The sequence below is a fragment of the Topomyia yanbarensis genome, chromosome 1 (assembly GCF_030247195.1).
Source record: "Topomyia yanbarensis strain Yona2022 chromosome 1, ASM3024719v1, whole genome shotgun sequence".
Lineage (NCBI taxonomy): Eukaryota > Metazoa > Arthropoda > Insecta > Diptera > Culicidae > Topomyia > Topomyia yanbarensis.
Genome location: NC_080670.1, coordinates 146,742,386 through 146,766,531, shown reverse-complemented (window position 1 = coordinate 146,766,531; position 24,146 = coordinate 146,742,386). Strand labels below are relative to the sequence as shown.

General features: G+C 39.7%; 1 protein-coding gene across 1 annotated transcript in view; it reads left to right on the top strand.

Moving 5' to 3' along the window:
* The window catches only part of LOC131676734 (uncharacterized), a 216,929-nt gene that overhangs the window by 127,370 nt on the left and 65,413 nt on the right, over nucleotides 1-24,146 (top strand). The gene's annotated exons all lie outside the window — the stretch shown is intronic.

Here is a 24,146-nt window from a genome sequence, read left to right as displayed (position 1 = left end):
TTTTTCTTTCATAAACCAAGTTACTTGTTTTTTTAACTAAAGAGTTAGATTATCAAAATAAGGGATTAAAACAAAGGATTTTTTTCACAATAAAACTAAAAGTTAGAATCTTGAAAATTACATTCAAACGAAGAAACTTTTGACTTTAATTTTTTGCTGAAATTTCGCATGTTTGACAGTATTCAAGGCCTACTGAATGTTTCATTATCCATTCCGTAGTTATATGGTGAACATACAATTCATTTAATTCACAAATTTCACAATTTCACAAAAGACTAAAGAAGTCTATGACATTCTATAATATAATTTTGAACAATTTTCATAGTAGTCTGGAACATAGGAAAATTTTCTTAAAACCCATTTTTATGAAATTAAATGATTTTTTCCAAAGTCCACGTGGACATCGTACACACAGAAAAAATGTTGGTAAAAATAACAGTTTTTCACTCTTAGCAAAACACAACCAACGCATACTCTTAGTTTGAAAATAAAACTTTTATTTTGATTACTATTCTTCATTAGCTAAAAAGGAAAACATTTATTTTGATTATTATTCTTGATTAATTTAAAAGTTTTACTTTCAACCTGATAGTAGGCGTTGGCTGTTTTTTCTAAGAGCGGAACACTCTTATTTTAGCAATATTTTTTTCTGTGTGTAGGGAGGGGGTTGGGGTACAGGAATTGTCCATGCTTGTCCAAAAGTTTTTTGAACGGCCCCTACACACTTAATTTGAAATACAGTTTACAGTAAATTTTTTCTGGGGTTTTGAACAGCAAACCCGGCAATCAATTCAGTAAAACAATACGGTTACCGAACTCTCCGCAATCCGTTCTATCCAGAAGTCAAAAATACTGGTCAGTCAGCAGTTTCCTCTGAAAATGGCGACTTGACAGACGATTTGCTGTACCTGTTTTGTATGTTTTTGACGAGGTTCGGTAATGTTGGTACAATTTTGCCGAACAATCAGTCAGTATTTTACTGCATAATGTTCAAATACCGAAAAACAGAAGTGCGGATAAATCCAGTGAAAAATATTACCGGTTTCAGCGAATTATTCGAAAAATTACTGAAAATCGCTTAAAAATGAAAACTTTTCCGCAATTTTTTAAACAATTTACTGCCCCGTATATCACTTTACTGTGCCAGTCGTCGAAAGAAATTACTGGACAACTTTTGGCTGGTTTATGGTGTAACCCTGCTATGGAATCCTCTCCGAACTGGGCCATGCTTAGGGTAATTCAAACCTTTAAGGTACTTTTATATGTAAGCGTTTATACATAATATTATAAGATATCGAAAAGGCCGCATTTCAAAAAAATATGCACAATTGAGGTACTTACAAATCGGTTGACACGTTTCTGTTCTATAGCTCACAAGACCTTATTACGATCGATTTGGACAAGTTTCCCATTCATAAAAAATCTCGATACGATTTTTTGTCGTTTTATCGGTGAGAGAATTGAAAGCCCGAGAACGCTCGATCATTTCTATTTCTAATTACAAGCTCATTAAAACTCGATGATTGTAATCCGCCAAGCATCCGAAACCCCTTGCCTTTTTGAAGGTTAACAGCGATGTCACTACCCCACATATTAGAATGCTAAACGAAAGGACCTAACCAAAATAATCCTTCATGAAGTAGTTTTTCTCTAATGAGGCCGTTATTCACAAACTACTGAATAGATAGCACTCAACTTTCGCCAAGTAGTACGAACTAACCTTTCTGCCTTGTACTACAAAGGGCGGGTGATTTGAACAAAGTCTACACAAATGAAAAGCAACTGGCTGCCTCTCTCCGTTCTTCACGATTTGCTATTTATTCTAATTTCTGTGTTCCCTACATCCACGTATTATTTCTTCTCAAATCAAGACGTTGTCATCACAACCACTGTCGGACACAGGACAACTACCTTCTTTTGTTCCGCCAGAATGTGTTTCAGTGGGAAAGTGTTGGCGTTACGCACCTACAATTTTCCTTTGTGTCACGTTAATTATGTTTTCAAGACAAACATTCAAGTCTTCCATTCCGAAGACACGAGAGGAAGTTTCCTCCGAAGCGTAGTATGTCTAGTCCGGTCTTTGGCTATTAATATGAAATTTCGTACATCGACCATGCAAAATTATCTATTTTACATTTCGAATTTCGATTTTGAAATGAAAATGATTATTGAGTATGTGAAGTATAAAATACACGCACTGATATCTTGCATTTGTATACTACCGCACACAGAAAAAATGTTAGTAAATATAAGAGTTTTTCGCTCTTAGCAAGAAACAACCAACGCATAGTATTAGTTTGAACATAAAACTTTTATTTTGATTACTATTCTTCCTTAGCTTAACAGGAAAACTTTAATTTTGATTATCATTCTTCATTATTTTAAACTCGTTTTTCTCGAAATTAATACAATGTCACCTAGTTTCAGCTTGAAAAATCGATTTTTTGCATCCAATTTTGTCGGTTGCTGTTTGACAATATCGATTTTATTGATTCAATAAAATCGATTTGGTGAAAACAATTTTTATTTCAAAATTCCCATTGAAAAACGCAATTTTTCTCACAATCGATCTATTTACCTAGAAAAATCGATTTTTTGTTGCTATTTTTACCGGCTCGTGTTTGACAACATCGATTTTTTTGAATAAAAAAGATCGATGTAGCAAAATCGATTTTATTTTTTAAAATTTTCATCACTAGTGACAGAACAAAGCTAGCGAACACACCATTTATGTTTCTGAGCCCTGTATGATGTCCCACCAGAACGGGAATTCTAATTAAGTTGATGAGAATTAATGGAATCGAAACTTGGTTTGACTGAGCAAGTCAATTCAATATGCTCTATACACATAACTAATCTAATGATAAGTTTTGTGCTCTTCAAGCGCAAAGATGGTTTTTAACGACTTTCTCCATAGTGAAGAAATCATAGTTTTCACTTAAATTTTCTCCACTAAGGAGAAATATAGCACAGTTGTAATATACTTTTATCGACAAGAAATGGTTGGAATTCTCAGCCGATCCACAACAAAGAAAGAAGTTTCATATATGTGTTTTTTGACTGTTTGGTACACCCTTTGACGTTTGCTCTATTCTAACGATTTAGAATAATAACGCCTTTCGAGTATATTATCAACCTTCAGAGACTTCGGTCATGAAACTCAATGTGTTTCGGCTTCTATCCGAACCAGTGTAAAGCGAACAAAAAAGTGCCTTGTGGGCATTGTCTGAAGAACAAAGGATACCGCTACTTTTATTCTTAGGTAGTGATCCATCAAGATGACTGAGCGTCATCAACAAAACGTGATTATTCGGTCTAACACGGCGGCCATTCAAGTCTTTTTGCATAAGACCGAGTATTCGTGAACATCTGCTGAAGGTGAAAATGCGGTTTCAGTATCCGGAAGTCTGCAACCTGCAACAAAATCGCCTAGGCAAAAGGATGCATTTCGCAGAACAATTTAACCCATGTGCTTGTTTGTGACAACCCTAAAATCAAGATCTCAATATTTTGATAATGGAAATATTGAAGTCAAATCACATGATCTATCTCCACTTACTTGCAAAGTGGCAATTAAAAGATTCATATCGCATTTCGGAGAAGTGGAATCCATAACAGATGACACATGGAGAAACTACACACCAAGAAAAAATCGTGTAAAATTACTTCTCCTGATACTGACATACGAGCGTCAAAAATGGCACAGTTTTACATTCGATTTTAATTTTACACGACACTGAATTTCGTAAATCAATTAATTTTACTCCACAAAACAGAAAAAGATGATACCATACACAGCGAACTCTTTGCACATATCAAGGACAAACTAATACTTGCCAGTTCTGTGAACAAACAGCACATTACGGACAACCCTGCCCAGAAACCGCGGAGAAAGGCTCACCTGCAGCTATAAATGCCAATGCCAATGCCCAGGCTCCAATATCTATACCTGAACCACAAACGGTTGCCAAATTTGTGGCTGCTGTTCAGACAATGATGACAACTGCTTCACCTCGGATCTTCCGATTCGAACACTTTTATCTCGAAACTACCCATAAAAAATAATTATGACCGAATTGAAACAAAACTTATGGGAACAGAAAAACCCACCTTGTTTATGTTTTTCCGCTTTTATCGGTTTTATCGAAAGAAAATGGCTACCGCACTCATCCGTAGAAAAAAAACGGGCACCTATACCGTCATGAGTACAATCCAGAGTCCGGCGTTTTTCAATGACAAACGGCATAGGTATGCGAGCGCTCAGCTTCGCTTTGGTTTGGTTCATATGGGTAAAAGCTTTATACTACCAGAAGAATTGACTTATTCGACGTCTAGGACACCAACACAGTTGCAATGTGTATAGACATATATGTATACGCGATGTTTACGTTTTGCCATTTGATATCGAGGTGTATACAGGTGTACACATTTTTTTCTATGTATGCATCAGCTGTCACTTTTTTCGGGCAAACAAGAAGAAATGAAGAAGAAAACAGAAGCACGTGTGTAACCAACGGGTTTCAATTTCTCCAACTCGACCCAAATTAATATGAAAATTTGTTTTGTTTTATATTGTTTATCTATTTGAGAGTGATAATTATATAAATTTGAATTTAGCAGAATCAAGGGGCAAACTTTGATCGAAATATTTGAATTGTATAATGAATTTACTAACCTATAATTTTAAAATCTAGCTAGGTATAATACTAAACCATGCGCCAAAAAAAAATAGGAAAAATAGCGAAGTAATCACTCTCAAAAGAACATTGAAAGCTAGGGTATAATAACCGTCAATTTAAAAATAATCGCTAATTGAGTATTAGGGTGGCTACATACGAAACTCTGCGTCTACGGGATGTAGAGCCACGATCAATATAGTTGGCAGGTTTCGTTGCGTTCGGGATACGAGAGTGAGAGTTCCGGTATGGGAGAGAGAGCAAGGACTATAAAAGGAGATGAAGTGATGTGGGTAGGTCTCTTTTATTAAGTACGACACTAGTGTGACGGGAATGCGGTCCCTCGAGCGCGGTTTAAGGATTAAACCAAAAAGCTACATTCGGGCGAAATTTTAAGTGAAGTGTGCCATTAAAAATCACCGTTGTGATATAGTGAGGCGGGAAGTTCGTGGAGTGGTGTCCTTTGGACGAAGAAAAGCGCTGCTATCAGGACCGGCAGTGAGCGTGTCGAAAAGTTAGAGGTCCTATAGCTAGACGCATGCCCGAATTAAAATATGTCGTGCGGCTTCCCCCTCTAAAAAAAACCCACTCTTATTAGTGCACCCTGTAAATCTAGTGTCCGCTCGAGTACGCCCTGATCGTACGTCAACACACGATCCCGCATCCCGTCGATCGATCACCCCACGCGGGTGACTATACCTCATCGATCTCGCCATTACGATCGATGTGGAATACCGTTGTGAAAGAAGACACGTTGGACCCAACACTAAGAAGCCTGACTCCGCATCCTGCCCCCCCCCCCCTTCGTCGTCACATCAGCAACCACTACTACGGTGGTAGTCCGATCCAGCTATCCCACACTACCCGGCCATCGTGAACTCTCACCGAACGCCGACGACCCGTCACCACCACCGTTGCGACCGACGAGTCGCTCAGTAAGGTATGTGAGTACCCCTAACATGACCTGTCTGCTCTGTCCGGACGAACAGTCTATCCGGTAGTTTCTACCCATCAAGGCGCCCACCCAACTAACGGCCGCACCATGCTAGCCAACGAAAATGAATAAATTGTAATTTGTAAAGTAATGATTGCGCAAGATAAAATTTATAGAATTTAATCTAACTTAAAAATTATCTTTCAATAATAACCGTGAAATGCAGTTAAACTAGTCTTTTTACATAATCGGTTCCGAAAAGGATCATTGTGAGGTCATTTTGGAGAAGGTAAGTGCCAATCTGTCGTTCTATCTCCTAGTTTGCCCAGAGAAAGAGTAGTTAGCCGGGAATCGTTTATTTTAATAAAAAGAGTGAAAATTTATTTCACGGTTATTATTGAAAGATAATTTTTAAGTTAGATTAAATTCTATAAATTTTATCTTGCGCAATCATTACTTTACAAATTACAATTTATTCATTTTCGTTGGCTAGCATGGTGCGGCCGTTAGTTGGGTGGGCGCCTTGATGGGTAGAAACTACCGGATAGACTGTTCGTCCGGACAGAGCAGACAGGTCATGTTAGGGGTACTCACATACCTTACTGAGCGACTCGCCGGTCGCAACGGTGGTGGTGACGGGTCGTCGGCGTTCGGTGAGAGTTCACGATGGCCGGGTAGTGTGGGATAGCTGGATCGGACTACCACCGTAGTAGTGGTTGCTGATGTGACGACGAAGGGGGGGGGGGCAGGATGCGGAGTCAGGCTTCTTAGTGTTGGGTCCAACGTGTCTTCTTTCACAACGGTATTCCACATCGATCGTAATGGCGAGATCGATGAGGTATAGTCACCCGCGTGGATGCGGGATCGTGTGTTGACGTACGATCAGGGCGTACTCGAGCGGACACTAGATTTACAGGGTGCACTAATAAGAGTGGGTTTTTTTTAGAGGGGGAAGCCGCACGACATATTTTAATTCGGGCATGCGTCTAGCTATAGGACCTCTAACTTTTCGACACGCTCACTGCCGGTCCTGATAGCAGCGCTTTTCTTCGTCCAAAGGACACCACTCCACGAACTTCCCGCCTCACTATATCACAACGGTGATTTTTAATGGCACACTTCACTTAAAATTTCGCCCGAATGTAGCTTTTTGGTTTAATCCTTAAACCGCGCTCGAGGGACCGCATTCCCGTCACACTAGTGTCGTACTTAATAAAAGAGACCTACCCACATCACTTCATCTCCTTTTATCCTTGCTCTCTCTCCCATACCGGAACTCTCACTCTCGTATCCCGAACGCAACGAAACCTGCCAACTATATTGATCGTGGCTCTACATCCCGTAGACGCAGAGTTTCGTATGTAGCCACCCTAATACTCAATTAGCGATTATTTTTAAATTGACGGTTATTATACCCTAGCTTTCAATGTTCTTTTGAGAGTGATTACTTCGCTATTTTTCCTATTTTTTTTTTTTTTGGCGCATGGTTTAGTATTATACCTAGCTAGATTTTAAAATTATAGGTTAGTAAATTCATTATACAATTCAAATATTTCGATCAAAGTTTGCCCCTTGATTCTGCTAAATTCAAATTTATATAATTATCACTCTCAAATAGATAAACAATATAAAACAAAACAAATTTTCATATTAATTTGGGTCGAGTTGGAGAAATTGAAACCCGTTGGTTACACGTGGTCCCATACATCATTCTGATTGGTTAGTGATGTATGTTTGCTCTTTTGCGATCCCGGACACCATACTTATTTTTACCACGTGCTTACAAGCTTCGTTTCGATTGGTCGGTTTGTTGATTCTGTGCTTCGCGGTCCTGGGCCGCCGGAATTAATTTCACTAGCAACAAACCAACACACTCAAACATGACGAATGTGAACACCTATACTATAATGCATCTCGATCTGATATAGCCTCCTTTGGCAAATATCCACCCGATTTAACTTCAATCTCGCACTAACACAACTGCACAAGGATTAGTCAATAGGGGAGACATAAGCGGATTGATGCATGCACGGGTATTCAGTCAACATAATTCAGTCAACATATCTTTTATTCGAAACCTTATAGAACATGGATCTACATCGATCTGAACATTCAAATAGCTGTGCCAATATTTTTAAATTAATCGCTTGTATGCAACGGATCTTTCTCGAAAATTTTTCACATTTCACTTCAAGTTGATCTCCTTCGTAAAAAAGTGCCAAGTAAGCGCCTTGGGGCAAATTAGTACACTCAATTTTCGGCATGTTAATATGTTTTAGCTATCAAATGTGAAATATATGTGGAAAACGAAACAAAACGCCAATTTCATAACTAATGTATGTTGATATCCCTAGTAACAATTAAGATTTTATGTTACTCTTGAAGCTCTACTTAAAACTTAAGTTTCAAAACTAAAAAAACATACTTGTTGTGTGCTAATAAACTAGAAATGCTACTTGGGATGTGATTTACACATATGTGATATTGAAAAAGAAAAACTTCTTGTTCCTACTGAAATCAGAACGCAATTTTCGTAGTAAGCTGTGTTAAAAATCTGGTCTCGTTAGTGTTTAAAATAACAGAAAATTACAACAAAAAACAATGCGAGATATACTTTGGAAATGGTTTTGTTATGTGTTTCTGATCGGGTAGAGTGGGGTCATGAGGTCAAGTTTTTGGCGAACACGTGCGATTGTGTTTTTGCACTGATTTTGAAAAACAAGCACTCGTTGGAAAGGTTATACATCTGGCAACATTTTGAGGTTAATCATTTTACGCCTGGCTAAATATTTTTCAAGCTAAATCCAAAAAGATGGAGGGACTGTCTTCGATATTTTCAGAATGTGGTGGTACGATAGGTCATATTCGAGGTTAAATAAAACACGCCTAGAAAATCAGCGGTTCAACTTTTATTTAATGAGTGTGAATACTGCAGTTTATATAAAATTTCATAACACAAATAATTTGTTGACGTCATTCATGTAAGAAAATGATAAATTGGCAAATGATGGGACAAAAAGTGAAATCGCAGAAGGAAATGTTGAAAAAACGTGCCTTTTCAGCAATTGCGTTTAATTTTGTACTTGAGAATGACTTTTTCGACGTCCTCGTCGTCGCCAGAGTGTGGAATGGAAGTTGTGCTTTCCAGCTCGCGTGGTTGCTTAGCTGTGGGACGACCAAGTCTGCGCCTCTGAGCATTTTTAAAATTATCTTTTCTTCGATCATGTTTTTTTCGATTATCTATTTCAAAAACACCTTAAATTATTATATTGCTAATTCGCTCGAAATATCTGAGCGACGAATGGAACAACAGTTGTTACGGCATTTAATTAGCAAGGGACTGGAAGGTGAAGTATATTTTTCAATTCTAAAAGCCACAGTACTCAAGGGAGAGCAAGGAGTTGAAGGGAGAAAGTTTAGAAAAGCGTGGAAGGATTATAAATGCAAGCTTAGAGCTTACCGGCGACTTCACTTTTTGTCTGCTACCGTAGGAGTCAAGATCTTTTGGCATTAGAAATGCGAATCACCTGAGTCTTCGGCATGTCCGAACAAGTGTAAAGTAACTTGTTACTTCATGCTGTCGGAACCGACGACGAATGGAACCTTGAACTATTTGTAGGTTGATCGAATAATGCACCATACGATACGATTGCGTTTTTTATGTCTTCTTCACTCCGTTTCGGCGTTTTCGCACAAAATTACGCATCTGTAAAAATAGTTCAAATTTACAGTATAATTGACCTATAGTGCCCCCAAATGGCTAAGCCATCGTACCCACAAGCATATGTTTCATGTTGCTTTCAGTATTTGTTGGCAGAACCAAAAATATTGAAAAACCAGCGCAAAACTAGTGCTCACATTGTACGTAAGAAAAAAAAAAACTTGAAATTTTGTTTTACATTGGTTTAATGTGGTGTACTGAGGATGAAAGACAATGCGTTTCGTAGAACAACACGCGAAAAAAGAAACGACGCCGTAACTAATACAGCTGATCCCCGGTAACAGTAGTCAACGATGTTCTATACCATGTGTCTAATTTACGCAACACGAGCGACTTCTGCAATTACATATCAAAGATAATACCATATATCTATTGTACCCATATACCTACTTGACCCCATTCTACTCTATGATTTTGATCTTGTATATTGCAATCCCCCCTTAATGATAACAATAATGAGTCGATAAAAATTAAATCGCGATTTTCATGGTGATAAGCTACACACCAAAAAAATCTGAATTTTATTGTTGACGTAATTGCAAACATGACACAATTCAACAAACCGTAATTTACCAAATGACGGAACATTATCGTGTTCCGTTTAATTTTACATGAAACATATACTTTACATGCGCAATGACATAAAATTACACTTCCTACCATTCAGATTAAATGCTGTATGTGGAGTAAAATTACATGATTTACGAAATTAAACGTCATGTAAAATTAAAATCAAACGTAAAACTAAGTCATTTTTTATGCTCGTATATGTCAGGGTCAGGAGACGTAAATTTACACTATTTTTTCTAGGTGTGTAGTTTCGTGGATTTAGTGGGATTATAAGGGTGCTGTTCACTACGGACTGCTAGGACGAAATCTAACCATAACTGAACAACAGTATTGCCATCAAATTGCTAGATTGCATGAGTAATTCAAGAAAAACACCTTGCATTGTTAATTATACGTAAAATGAATGAAACAATTTCAGACGCTGCCCACATACCGCCAAACTTACCGTTGCAATTATTAAACTGCTAACTACTGCCACCATACCCACTCGATTCTGATTATCATTTGTTTTGCTTGTTGGACGTATTCCTAAAAGAAAAACCTGTTTTAATCCACCTAGAGGTGCAATTGTGCCTTTCTCATTTCTCCAAACTATGATATAATAGCTGGTTCGTACAATATAACATTATGGAAATGTCTTTCATTCTTATTACACTTGGTAAGTATATATAAGAGCACGTTTTTGCATTCATCGCGGTATCGGTTTGAATCGGAGTTTTCTATGTGATCGCACTCCACAACCCGTAACTCCGGAGCCGGAAGTCGGATGGAGATGGAATTTAATATCAGTTTCTGGGGACGCAACACCTTTCATTTGAGACTAAGTTGATCAAATCGGTCTAGCCATTTTCGAGAAACCAATATAACCGTTATTCTGAATTTGGATACTTCAGGATCCGTCGATGGTGGCCAGTGTGGCCAAAGAGACTTTGAATGACTGTTGGGGACCTAGATCTACAAATTCAACAGTTGTGTTTACATTTTGGAAAAAAAATCACCTTTTTACATTCATCGCAGGATTCGTTAGAATCGGGATTTGCTGCGTGATCGTACGTATCACCCTGTAATTCAGGAACCAGAACTTCTGATCCACACAAAATTCAACAGCAGCTGATGGACATTTCATTTAAAATTAAGTTTGTCAAAATCGGTTCAGAAAATTCCGAGAAACCGATGTGGACAAATCAACAAATTTTGTTTCGTAACCATACTCTTCAACTCGTAATCCGGAACAAGATGTCGGTTGAAAATGAAATTCAACAGAAACACACATACATACATACATACATACATACATACATACATACATACATACATACATACATACATACATACATGCATACATACATACATACATACATACATACATACATACATACATACATACATACATACATACATACATACATACATACATACATACATACATACATACATACATACATACATACATACATACATACATACATACATACATACATACATACATACATACATACATACATACATACATACATACATACATACATACATACATACATACATACATACATACATACATACATACATACATACATACATACATACATACATACATACATACATACATACATACATACATACATACATACATACATACATACATACATACATACATACATACATACATACATACATACATACATACATACATACATACATACATACATACATACATACATACATACATACATACATACATACATACATACATACATACATACATACATACATACATACATACATACATACATACATACATACATACATACATACATACATACATACATACATACATACATACATACATACATACATACATACATACATACATACATACATGCATACATACATACATACATACATACATACATACATACATACATACATACATACATACATACATACATACATACATACATACATACATACATACATACATACATACATACATACATACATACATACATACATACATACATACATACATACATACATACATACATACATACATACATACATACATACATACATACATACATACATACATACATACATACATACATACATACATACATACATACATACATACATACATACATACATACATACATACATACATACATACATACATACATACATACATACATACATACATACATACATACATACATACATACATACATACATACATACATACATACATACATACATACATACATACACACATACATACACACAGATATTTTGCGATCTCGGCGAATTGAGTCGAATGTTATATGAGACTCGGCCCTACGGGCCTCGGTTAGAAAGTCGGTTTTTGGAGCAATTGCTTAACCTTTCTATATAAGAAAGGCAAAAGAATAATATTTAATTAGCTTAATAAGCATGAGTTCAATGTTATCTTCATGTGATTTTAATTTGGAAAGGTTGGTGGAATGGGTTTGAACAGTGGAGGATGCGTCAGAAATCCTTCATCTTATTTCGGTATACGGGGTGGATGAAGGAAATGCGGGCGTGAGGGTGGTCCAAGAGGAGGGGAGTGATGAAGGAGGGAGGTTTAAGGGCAAGGCGGGGGGGAGGGGCGGCGACGCAATACTCAACTGCATATTTTGCCTTCCATTTGAGACTTGGTTTGAGAAAATCGGTTCAGTCATCACCGAAGAACCGATGCGACTTTAATTGTGGAATATGCCCGGAATTCCGGACTTCCGGAATCGTCGATAGTGGACAATATATTCAAAGAATGTTTGATTGGCAATCAGTGATCTAGATCTGCGATTAGAAGTAATTTGGTGACCATTTCAATAGTTTTTAGCCTCTGAGGTATTACGATTGTACCGATTTATATGGGAAATTCCAGTGTATCCTTACTAACACCCCTGTAACTCCGGAAGCAAGAGTCAGAACCGAATGAAATTCAGCAGCAGTCAATGGCATTACTGTATCTTTCATTTGAAATCAAGTTTGTAAAAATTGGTAGAGAATTCGTTGGGGAATGGGTGTGATATTAGCTTAGGAACTTGGCGGGTTCCCCGGGGGCGTCATGAACCGTCATAGGTGGCCAATGTGGTCAAAGCTGCTTTGATTGATCATTAGTGATCCAGACCCGCAAACTAGAGTAATGTTACATCAATTTTAATATGTTTTACATCATTTTAACATCATGGTGGTACCAGTTTATATGGGAATTTGCTGTGTGACCGCACTCTTCAACCCGTAACTCCGGAACCGGAAGTCGGATCAACTAAAAATTCAATAGCAGCTTATGGGAGCGTTATACCTTTCAGATGAAACTAAGTTTGCGAAAATCGGTTCAGCCATCTCTGAGAAAATTGTGTGAGTTTAAATGACACACACACACATACATACACACACACAGACATTTGCCGATCTCGACGAACTGAATCGAATGGTGTATGACACTCGGCCCTCCGGGCCTCGGTTAAAAAGTCGATTTTTACAGTGATTGCATAGCCTTTCTTTATATGAGAAAGGCAAAAATAAATCGAAAGAAGTAATGAACTCCCCGTGGCACTTGGCCTTCAAGTATGAGAAGTTCTATACCAGCGAGAGGAAAGAGAAGCGTCAACCATGTTGGTACGTGGTCTTATTGTACGATAGGGATTGTGTTCCTGAACAATATTATACAGCTCCTGGTCATATTGAGCTACGGAATAGAAACTCCAGTTTTTCGTCGCTTTACTGCACTAATATTTTATGTTCATGTTTTTTAAGCGAAATATTAAATTCCTCCATCAGCAGCTGTTTTTATATGTTTGCCTTTCTCAGTACAAAGGTTATACAATTGCTCTGAAAATCGACTTTTTAACCGAGTACCACAGACATGCCATAGTAGGATAATGTCACTGAATTAGTTTTTATAGGTAGATAAGTTTTATCGGGATACTGCCTCTGTTACAATGTTACAACACCTTTTGTTGAAAACCGACTGATGAAAAGGAAAAATAAATTCCCTTTTGCTTTTTCTGCTGGCAAGTGTTTTCATTTCTTTCTCGTGTAGAGCATTGCCAGATATTAACGGTGGAGACGAGGTCTTTTTTGCGATTTTAAAATTGAAATGATTTTGGCTCCTGACAAGGTTTTGAAGAAAAAAAACTTTTCCGTTCGCTGTTCTTCAACAACGCAGCTGAAGAGAACCATTTTGCATCTGTAAATTCGTGCCCCAAGCGGACTGGGCTCGAGGAGATACGGCCACATGCGTCCACTCGCAGGCGACCCGACGTCAAGAAGTCCCCTCAAAACTGGCTATCTTGGAACTGGTTCATTCCGGTGACCTCCTGGCTACAGATATTGTTGAACCGGACAAGGCCATTCATTACGGAGTGTTCAACGTTCAAACAAATGTTTGAAACGATGGCTGTCCCGATGGGTGTTCTCTACCTCGGCAACATTGGTATCTTCATCGTACATACATTCGTCCACTTGGAACTCAGTGATGTCCTAAGATTGTTATGTGACTCTCCTGGGTTCGATGGAATGCAAAATCGGCTACGACTGGAATCCAGAAGATCGTGAGTATTCTGTGTGTGAGGGTCGAGGCCGCCATCACGAGAGATGCAGATGACAGCATTCTGGATGATCCTGTTACACGTGAGTCAGATTTTTTGGCGTTTTCTAAAAGATCATTTTTGAGATTCGTTGGTGTATGTGTATGGGACCTTCGAGACTGTCAATTACTCAAACATAGAAGTTTCATAGGGTTCAGTTGTCTGGTTCTCGTTGATTGACAAGGTATATTTTTTAATGATTCCTAACCCATTTGAAATAGACAAATTAAGAGCGAGTACAGGTGCTGTAACCTAGGCTTATTGGCCAGGGCAAGGTGTAAATACCTCTGTTGCATCCCAAAGGACCGAAGGAGTGACATAAACCTTCTTAGCCAAGTCACTCCCAACGATTTATTATATCCCCTTTAAACTGAAACGGTCGGTACGGTTGTCCTCGTTTCTCCCTCCTTTAAGATTCAAAGTAAGTCGTTAATTAAATTATTCATTAAATATGCTTCAAATATTAATATTGACAAGAAAAACACTACAGAAAACTGCAGTGTTTTCCAGGATGCTTTTCAATACTGGCTGTGTATGGGTTAGAATAGAATAGAATAGAATATCGCGACAATTTGCGCATTTGAAGCTTTTCGAGGTTTCTTTTTCCGGATTTCTTTCGAATGAATATTTTCATACTATTAACCTCGTAATAGTTAAAAAAAAATAATTAAGTTCCTGAGTCGGGATGTTTCCAAAACAACTGTCATTGTCACTACAATCACGAATCGATTGTTTTGACCTGAAGATGCTGGATTTCGACATTCATCGTCGTATTATTCGTTCCCATCCATTTCGTCTTCCCGTTGTCAGAGCCAATTGTGGCTATAATGACTCAATGGCTAGCACAGCTGGATGTTGTTGGCTCGAATCAAAACTTGTCGAAAGTAAACAAAGTTCATTTCATATCGTCAACCTGGCACCCAGGTGGTGAAATCGTTATAATTCAACGGGGTGCTGGAGCGTTGCCAGAACATTTTTCTTTCCAGATAAAATTTTACTAAACTTCCCAGTTAAGTTCAGCCGTAATGCTGGCTGGTTCTAAGTCGTATTCCGGCTCCGGTGACACAACCGCATAACCGAGGCCTAGGAACTGCAGCGGTGCAAAGCCACTGGGGCTCCGCCGTGGCCACCGACCCGCCGTCGGAAGCAAGCGAACCTGTGATCCACTCGTTTGCCCGGCTTATTCAAACATAGGGGCTATATCCCTAGTTTAAGTCCGACTGAGCGGTAGCGGGTAGCACGCGCAAAAGCGATGTGGCGTAGTCACATTGGGTGGTGGACACAAAATAAAATTGGCAACGCTAGCAAAATGTAAACACAAATGAACACTCCGGATGAACCTATCGTCAATTGACATTTCGACGAGTTTTGATTCGAGCCAACAATATGGGCCCAGAACAGGTTTCTAGTGGAAAATTCTAGACAAACACGCGAAAAAGGCCTAAGTGCAAGTGAGAGCCTATCTGTGTTTACTTTTTCTTTCGATTATTATGACGTTCAATTAAAATTTTCCAACATTGTTTCAGTACATATCGAAAAACTAAGATTTCATCTAGCTCATTATACTAAGAGTTAAGAAAGTGAATAAAGAGATATTCTCATTTGCACTTAGGCACCCTCTTACATGTTTATCTAGAATTATGGTATACATCCAATTGAATCATTAAATGAAGAATAAATTTCTCCTTTTATATCATAAACCGATAGAACTCATTTTTTTTCAAATATAACAATATATATGTTCAACATTTAAAACTTCAGAATGATTTTTAGTCGATTTTCTAAAAAAAATGTAAACACGTTCTCGTTTGACACTAAGGATCCTTCTTGATAGCATTTTTGACAGTTATCCCAGAAAAAGGATAGAGATCAAGGTACTTCAATGGAAAGTGTGGACGTGATTTTATAAAATTACTTTTATTTGTTATTTTGCGTACAGAAAAGTGAAAAAAGTTCGATTACGTATCTTTTACGTCAGCTGCATCGGAAAAAAGTCAAAAACAGCATATTGCTTAATAACCCAATTGAAGATCATTTTTTTCTGACAGAGTAATGATGCACACATTATTTTTCATCAATTTAAATGTTAAACTTTTATTTTGATTCTTGATTTATTTTTGATTAGTTTAGTTTATCTTACCCGTTTCATCTAACATCGTTCTTTTTTAATTTTTTTACGATGACAAGGTGGGGGAGGGTTACAGTCAAGCTACGTAATTATCAGGGGGGGGGGGGGGTATTTAGAGGTTTGTGACGAAATACTACGATGGAGGAGGGGGTGTTGAAAATCACTCAAATATGCTACGTCATTTATGGATGGTCTCTTTCAAGATAGCCTTGAATTGCCTGTCTATCATGAAATCATGAGCATAAAATTTGTATAATTTCTCAGTCAGGTTTTGTGGAAGACGCTGTAATTGGACATTCTTCTCATCGACCAGTCTGAAATGAGGTTTTCACTTCCGAAAGGAATGTGCAAAGTTCAGCACTAAAGACTGGTGTCAACGATCATCACTGTTATCGGCGGAGATTAGGGTATCTTCACAGTGGTATTACACACAATGTGGGGACATATTTGTTCAGCTTCCCATTCGGATATAGCATCAAATGTGCTGCTACAAGTGATTGACTTTATGGGAGAAGTCGCCCATTTTCGATCATTATTATAGTTTGGCCCACGGCCTTTCTGGAGTACCGTTACTTACGGATTACTTGCAACACTTTTCAACTTCAAAGCGGTATAACTGAAAATGCTGAAACTTCAGAATAATATACAACATGCACTAGCGCTTACGAGCAAACGAAATGCCCATAATTCCGCCATGTTCATGGTCCAAATGTACCCCCACAGCATGGTGAACCTAATGGGTTTTTGAGACCATTTAATGGTGTGATGGTGGTTGTGAAATTTGATGCGGAGCATATTCATGGTATTTTTACGGGTTTGAACCCATGCGAATTTGTTCGGGTAATGGGAGTATGAAGAATACTAAATGGTACTTATTAACCTTTAAAAAGGCAAGCTGATATGATGACTTCAAGAAGAATCGTTCATAAGATACAATGAAATCAAAAGCCTCTTTTTTTCGTTTTGTCAGTGAAAGCGAATCGTAAGCCTGAAAACGCTTGATCATTTTTATTTCAAATTACAAGTCCTTTGAAAATAGATAACTGTAACTATAGGCTATAGCCGGGCCTCTGAGACCTCTTGCCTTTTTGAGGGTAAAATCAAAATGTCAGTCCCTGTTTTCAGGATAGCCGAACATTATGCCTGTTCAGTCTCTACGCATCGCTCGATCGAGATAGAAGTGTTTTGTTTTCGGTCTGTTGGAAAAAGAACAGTGCAGTAATCTGCGTTCAAGGTTATTTTGCCATTCTCTGCCTCTTCGAGGTTTGGACTTTTATTTTCTTTTGTGCGTGTGTTAACCGTTAGGCCACATTCCTCAACCTTTTGTTCGTAAAGCGAGGATTGAACAATAACCAGCTATTTAAGCTGAACTGGTGCGTCGTGGGAAACGAGTAGACAGATAAGTGAAATCCACCTTTTTGATACATTTACGGCTTTTTCCCGTCTGCGCGGGTGCTGACCCCGTGCGTTGACGGTGTCGATGGCTTCCTCCCCGGATGGCCAAATGGAGATCGAGTCGACTCCTAAGGCTCTCCCCCGACCCAAACAATATCCAGAGCTCTCAACCGGTCCCTTTGTGGTCTTCTTTCGGCCCAAAACAAAATCGCTGAATCTATTACAGATTTCAAAAGACCTAACGAAACGGTTCTCGGCTGTGATCGAAATAAAAAAGGTCCGCTCAGACAGGCTGAGGGTCGTGCTGACTAACTCAAAGCAGGCAAACGATATTGCTTGCTGCGAGCACTTTACGAAGGACTATCACGTGTATATTCCAGCTGTGAAAGTACAGTCTGAAGGCGTTGTCACCGATGACAGTTTGACATGCGAGGATCTGCTGCAGTACGGGGTTGGCCGTTTCAGAGACCGCTTACTTCAGCCAGTGAAAATACTCGAGTGCAAGCGTTTGCACTCAGTAGTAGTTGCGGGGGATGGTTCAAAAACGTACCCCCAATCAAACTCTTATCGGTTGACCTTCGCTGGTACCGCTTTGCCAAATTACGTCCTCTTGCACAAGGTTCGTCTGCCTGTGCGTCTGTTTGTGCCGCGGGTCATGAATTGCACAAAGTGTAAACAATTGGGTCACACAGCCACCCATTGTAGCAATAAGGCCCGCTGTGGAAAATGCGGGGAGAATCATCTAGATGATTCGTGCAGTAAGAATGCTGAGAAGTGTCCTTACTGTGCAGAGAATCTGCATGATATCTCGGCATGTCCCGCGTACAAACTACGCGGGGATAAACTAAAACGTTCCCTTGCTGGACGATCCGAACGTTCTTTTGCAGAAATGCTAAAGAAAGCTACACCACCAACCTCAACAAACATCTATGCTCACTTGCCTCCTAACGAGGGCGAGGCTGATGACCCACAAGAGGGAACATCTACTAGGGCGCCTAGAAGTTATAGGAAGAGGAGGAACATTTCCTCTCCTAAAGTTCGTTGTAAAGGCCAGAAGGTATCCCTTGACGGGACTCAGAAAGTCACATCTATTGGAAGTGTTGCAATCAAACCGAAGCAATTAGCTCCTGGTCTCGGAGGATTAAACTCAGAGAAGGAGTTCCCAGCACTTCCCGGAACATCAAAAATCCCAAGTGTTCCTCTGTTTCAGTTCGAGAATAATCGCGGCACTGGAATTATCAAACTCTCGGACATTGTGGACTGGATAATAAAAACTTTCAATATAACTGATCCTATTAAAAGTCTTATGTTAGCTTTTCTCCCTACAGTAAGAACATTTTTGAAGCAGTTGACTGCTAAATGGCCCCTCCTTTCAGCGATTGTATCCTTCGATGGCTAACTCATCGAACGAGGTCACGGATTTGATCACTGTTCTACAGTGGAATTGCAGAAGTATCATCCCGAAAATCGATTCCTTCAAAATTTTAATAAATAATTTGAGTTGCGATGCATTTGCATTATGTGAAACTTGGTTAACTTCCGACATAGATCCCAACTTCCACGACTTTAATATTATTCGCCTGGATCGAGACACCCCCTATGGAGGAGTGCTTTTGGGGATCAAAAAGCGCTATTCCTTCTACAGAATTAACCTTCCCTCGATAACAGGTATTGAAGTTGTCGCTTGTCAAGTAACAACCAAAGGCAAAGATCTTTGCATAGCTTCCATATATATTCCCCCCAACACCGCGATTGGGCATCGCCGGCTACATGACATCATAGAATCCCTGCCTGCACCGCGACTAGTTTTAGGCGACTTTAACTCTCACGGTACGGAATGGGGTTGCCTTTATGATGATAACCGTTCCTCTTTAATTCACAATATTTGCGACAACTTCAACATGACAATTCTAAACACGGGTGAAATGACACGGATTCCTCCCCCACCAGCGCGCCCAAGCGCATTAGATTTATCCCTTTGCTCGACCTCGCTAAAGTTAGAATGCGCGTGGAAGGTAATCCCTGATCCCCACGGTAGCGACCATCTGCCGATCGTAGTCTCAATCAATAACGGCTCAAGGCCATTGGAAACAATCAATATTTCGTATGACCTCACACGAAATATCGATTGGAAGAGCTATGCTGCCGCGATATCCGACAACATCGAATCTACTCAAGAACTTCCTCCGGAGGAAGAGTACAGCTTTTTGGCTGGCTTGATTCTCGACAGCGCGAATCAAGCTCAGACTAAGCCAGTACCCGGCGCGAACATACAAAAACGTTCTCCCAATCCCTGGTGGGATAAAGAGTGCTCAGACGTGTACGCAGAGAAGGCCGCCGCGTTTAAGACCTTCCGGAACGACGGGTTACCCGCTAGTTTTCGACAGTACGCGACGTTAGACAAGCGAATGAAGAGTTTGATGAAAGCCAAAAAACGCGGTTATTGGCGCCGGTTCGTCGACGGATTAACGAGAGAAACATCGATGAGCACTCTTTGGGGAACAGCCCGACGTATGCGAAATCGAAACAGTACTAATGAGAGCGTGGAATATTCAAACCGTTGGATATTCGATTTCGCCAAGAAGATTTGTCCGGATTCCGCCCCGGCACAGAAGATCTACCGCGCCGCGTCCCGTCACGATAACGCGAACGAAACACCTTTTTCGATGGTGGAGTTTTCACTTGCTCTCTTGTCGTGTAACAATAAAGCTCCAGGGCCAGACAGAATCAAATTCAACTTGTTGAAGAATCTGCCAGACTCTGCCAAGAGACGCTTGTTGAACTTATTTAATAAGTTTCTTGAGGCTAACATTGTCCCACATGATTGGAGGCAAGTGAAGGTCATCGCCATCCAAAAACCAGGAAAACCAGCCTCCGACCACAATTCGTATCGACCGATCGCAATGCTATCTTGTATCCGGAAGTTGTTCGAGAAAATGATCCTATCCCGCCTCGACAATTGGGTCGAAGCAAATGGCTTACTGTCAGATACACAATTTGGCTTTCGCAAAGGCAAAGGGACGAATGATTGTCTTGCGTTGCTCTCAACCGAAATTCAAATGGCCTATGCTAGTAAAGAGCAGATGGCATCAGTGTTCCTAGATATAAAGGGGGCTTTTGATTCAGTTTCTATCAACATTCTTTCGGAGAAGTTGCACCAGCATGGTCTTTCAGCGACTTTAAACAACTTTTTACTAAACTTGTTGTCGGAAAAGCACATGCATTTTTCGCATGGTGACTTATCGACATCACGATTTAGCTACATGGGCCTTCCCCAGGGCTCATGTCTAAGCCCCCTGTTATACAATTTCTACGTCAACGACATTGATGAATGTCTTGACAATTCCTGCACGTTAAGACAACTTGCAGACGATGGCGTGGTGTCTGTTACGGGACCCAAAGCTGTCGATCTACAAGGACCATTGCAGAATACCTTGGACAATTTGTCTGCATGGGCTATTAAGCTGGGTATCGAATTCTCCACGGAGAAAACTGAGCTAGTTGTATTTTCTAGGAAGCGTGAACCAGCACAACTACAGCTTCTATTAATGGGTCAAACTATAGCTCAGGTCTTCACAGTAAAATATCTAGGGGTCTGGTTCGACTCGAAAGGTACTTGGGGATGCCATATTCGGTATCTGAAACAGAAATGCCAGCAAAGGATCAACTTTCTTCGTACAATAACCGGAACGTGGTGGGGTGCCCACCCAGGAGACCTAATTAGGTTGTATCAAACAACGATACTGTCGGTAATGGAATACGGATGCTTCTGCTTTCGCTCCTCCGCGAACATACATTTCATCAAACTCGAAAGAATTCAGTATCGTTGTTTGCGTATCGCCTTAGGGTGCATGCAGTCGACCCATACGATGAGTCTCGAAGTCCTGTCGGGCGTTCTCCCGCTGAAAAATCGATTTTGGGAACTCTCATATCGATTGCTCATTCGATGCGATATCTTGAACCCGTTGGTGATTGAAAATTTCGAAAGGCTTGTTGAGCTCAATTCTCAGACCCGTTTTATGTCCCTGTACTTTGACTACATGGCGCAAAATATTAATCCTTCTTCTTACAATCCCAACCGTGTGCATTTCAAAATACTTCTGAATCTACTGTTTTCTTCGACACATCCATGAAAGATGAGATTATTGGAATTCCGGACCATATACGCCCACAAGTGGTTCCAAATATTTTTTATAATAAATTCCGAGAAGTCGACTGTTCTAAGATGTTTTATACTGACGGATCAAACCTCGAAGAGTCCACTGGCTTCGGTATTTTCAATCAAAAGTTCACCGCCTCCTACAAACTCAGTGACCCTGCTTCAGTTTACGCCGCAGAACTAACTGCTATTCAGTATACCCTTGGAGTCATTGACACATTACCCGCAGACCATTACTTCATCGTCTCGGATAGTCTGAGTTCTATTGACGCTATTCGCTCGATGAAACATGGAAAGCATTCCTCGTATTTTTTGGGGAAAATACGGGAGCTACTGAGTGCTTTATCTGACAAATCTTTCCAGATTACCTTGGTGTGGGTCCCTTCTCATTGCTCCATTCCGGGCAATGAGAAGGCGGACTCCTTAGCTAAGGTGGGTGCCATTGAAGGTGACGTTTTTGAAAGACCAATTTGCTTCCACGAATTTTTCAGTATTACTCATCAGAGAACCCTCGAAAGTTGGCAAACCTCGTGGAGCAATGGGGAGCTAGGAAGGTGGCTACATTCGATAGTCCCTAAGGTATCGACGAAACCTTGGTTCAAGGGGATGGATGTGGGTCGTGACTTCATTCGTGTGATGTCCCGACTCATGGCGAACCATTACACGCTGGATGCACATCTCCGACGTATTGGGCTCGTGGAGAGTGGTATCTGCGCTTGTGGCGACGGTTATCACGATATAGAGCACATAGTCTGGGCGTGCACCGAGTACAGTTCCGCCAGGTCTCGGCTTATGGACACCCTCCGGGCCCGAGGAAGACCACCCAACGTCCCGGTTCGAGATGTGTTGGCAAGCCGCGATGTCCTCTATATGTCCCTTATATACACCTTCATAAAAACCATCAATATGCAACTTTAACTGCCCCTTTTTCCTTATCTTTCTCAGAAGCGCTCTCTTCCACCTGTACCATACACCCACGATGGTTTGATGCGACTCCAAGGCGACACAAAACATCCCTGTCGAATGAGCCAACAAACACGGGACCTAAAGCACGAACATCACACGCACAACTCGAAATGTAGCCGATCAACATCTGAGCCGCACTACGAAATCGTCTGGAGAAACCCCTGCCATCTCGAGAATGACCACCCGGCGTCCCAGTACATGATTCTTCCTGATGAAGACCACCCTGATTCTGTAATCCATCCGTTGATCTCCCGAAGTCTGAAACTGAAATAATGTTCTCCCCCTGCCATGTTTGTCCACCCTACTTCCCCTGACTCTTATACACAGAAGTAACATCCCTCCCCCCCCCCCCCCCCAAATATCTTCATGAAGCATTTAGCTCTTCTTGCCTTTTCTAGTTTTAACTATTATATTATATGATCTCGTTGAAAATGCCCAACTCTACTACCACATAAAATAACTCTAATTAATGTCTCCGAATCTTTACAAAATTTAATCACGCCCTCTAATTATTTCTACTTTTAAGATAGTCGTAAAAATTTTCCCCCTTAGTTAAACATTATTAATCTCATTGCTAAAAATGTCAAACCATATTGCCATAAAAACTAAATGACCCCTCTAATCTTACAAAAATTATACTACCCCCTTGTGTATATGTATAGTTATAAATTAGCCTTAGTTTAATTTCAAAAATCAATATGTAAGCCCCTAGTTTTAAGTAATTTAAAATGTAAAACAAAACAAAATTGGCACCTTTAAGCTAACGCAAACCTGCCTTATCAAATAAACGAATTGAAAAAAAAAAACATTATGCCTGTTGCAAAGAAACCGCGCATATGGGTTAACTGCAACACATGATCTTCGTTGAAGTCTAAATCAGTAAATTTTCATTTACCTCTACCATTGACCAAATGTATTATAATTTGGACGTTACTTGTAATTTAATTGAATTTATTTAATTGAAAATGAATTAGAAATGCTCATGTT